Below are 2,227 nucleotides of genomic sequence, written 5' to 3'. Positions count from 1 at the left end.
GAAGGGTGCGAAGAGGATTCTACGGTATCTCAAAGGCAAGCCTAAGCTGGGGTTGTGGTACACGAGAGGAGGAGACTTGGAGTTGGTCGCCTACACGGATTCTGATTATGGAGGGTGTAATCAGAGTCGGAAGTCAACTACAGGTGGATGTCAGTTTCTTGGTGGCAGATTAGTGTCATGGCAATGTAAGAAGCAGACCTCAGTCACCATTTCAACCTGTGAAGCAGAATACATAGCAGCATCCAACTGCTGCTCCCAGGTTCTTTGGATTCAACAACAGTTGCGCGATTACGGTCTAAATTTCACTCATACTCCTATTTGCATTGATAACACTGCTGCAATCTCAGTAACTAACAATCCCGTAAAGCACAGTAAAACTAAAGACATTGACATCCGTCATCATTTTATACGGGATTGTGCTGAGAAGAAACTGATTGTGCTCGAAAAAGTTGATACGTTAGATAATTTCGCTGACTTGTTTACGAAAGCGTTTGACAAAACCAGATTTCAAAACCTTGTTGAGCTGAATGGGATGATCAATCCCGAGTAATCGTGCTTTATGTCTTTGTTTGGTATATAAAAAAAAAAACGTCACTATCGCTTAGAATTATGTCGGTTGCCTCAGTTTGAAGGACATATCTTCGGATATGTTTGGTCCTCATTTCTACTTGTAGAATATGTGGATAGCCATTAACCAGATGACTGAAAGTGACCAGGGCGGTTTATGATGTGTTTTTGTTCTTTCGCTGAAAAATAGTCGATCATACTTAGTTAGAATGACACATCCTTGTATGTGGTCGATCCAGCTGATCCATTGGATCTTCAGGATAGCCGTTTACCTGAAGACTTGACTTGATCGGGGCGATAGAAGTTAAAATTTTTTCAGGGAGATGAAATTATTTTTCAAGTCTACTACTTCGTAATAAGTTACTTTACTATGTTTAACAGAAAATTGATCCAAACTTGGAAAGTGATAGATATACTGATTCTGTGTGCTTAACTAGTGAAGTTATTACGCCTAAAAGACATTAGAACAGTCATTGTATGTCATGGTAGCTTTTTATGGTGCGTAAAAGTAGAAGTGATACTAACTAAATCTACTCGATTTTACGTGGAAACTCCTTAAGAGTTGTGCATGTCTTCATATATATCTTTCCGAATGATAGGCAGAAAAGCGATTACCCAGTCATACACGAGCCCGTGAGTGTTCTGATTCCCGTGAAGATAACGTGTCAAGATACTGCAGTGATCTAGATTCGGGACTTGCAGTAGTTTATCGGAAGTTGTGTAAATGTTAAAAAAAATAAAAAAAAAGAAAATAAAAAAAAATAAAAAAAATGTGAGTTATTGAGACATTCTAGAGTTCATAAATTAATACTTCTCAATCAAGGTGTAAGAAAGAGAACGGGAAGCAGAGTCTAAAGATCGAAGAGTACTTTCTAGTTAATCAGACACTACGGGTCGAGGTCAACTCGGGGTGACTTGGGGAAAGCCAAATACGCTTTGAGAATAGATAGGAGGCATCATAATCTCTGAGTTGTTGCCCACTTAAGTTTTGAGCTTAATTGAACCTAACCCGTATCACAGAAACGATGAAAACCATTCTAAGTTATTTACCTGCTTACAACCTGGTTTCCTTTGTCATAATACAGCTGAACACGGATCTGTGTGACAGTCACGCAGTTAGTATGATTCCTGTTCGGATCTTTTCTAAAACATGGTAGTCCCTGTCGAGACTGAAATTTGATCCCATGTACTTTATAGTTAAAAATTTTTTTTACTTATGTAGTTGTATGGGTTTATACCTGGTTACTTGGTCTTGATCGTATCATTTAACACTTTAAAGGTTGTTTTAAAACTTAATTCCAAATTGTTCAAATTATAGGGTTTGTTTTGAAAATTTTAATACCGGCGAAGTTATCCATAACTTCGCCTGTAAAATTTTGACCCTATATAAAGAAGTTTTAAAGGTCAGACTGTTCATTATTTCCAAAACCCGGCGAACTTGCTCACTATCAACCCTCAGCGAACTTATCGTTCGATTCAATCTGTGTTCTTATTTCGATTCCAATCCGTGAGTAAAGGTGTGTAGGTTTATAGTATCGTATAATCAATGTTATTGAGGTTAATCATCGGTCGTTTCGACTCGATTCTCGGCCTCGTCTTTCGAAACCTTAAACACCCGATTTCAAACTAGTTATTACGTGGTCGTAATCTACTTGAACGT

This window comes from Bidens hawaiensis, unplaced genomic scaffold (assembly GCF_021521415.1).
Source record: "Bidens hawaiensis isolate Kalapana, Puna unplaced genomic scaffold, B.hawaiensis_p1.1 tig00055291_1, whole genome shotgun sequence".
NCBI classification, from domain to species: domain Eukaryota; kingdom Viridiplantae; phylum Streptophyta; class Magnoliopsida; order Asterales; family Asteraceae; genus Bidens; species Bidens hawaiensis.
Note: the sequence above shows the minus strand (reverse complement) of the source record.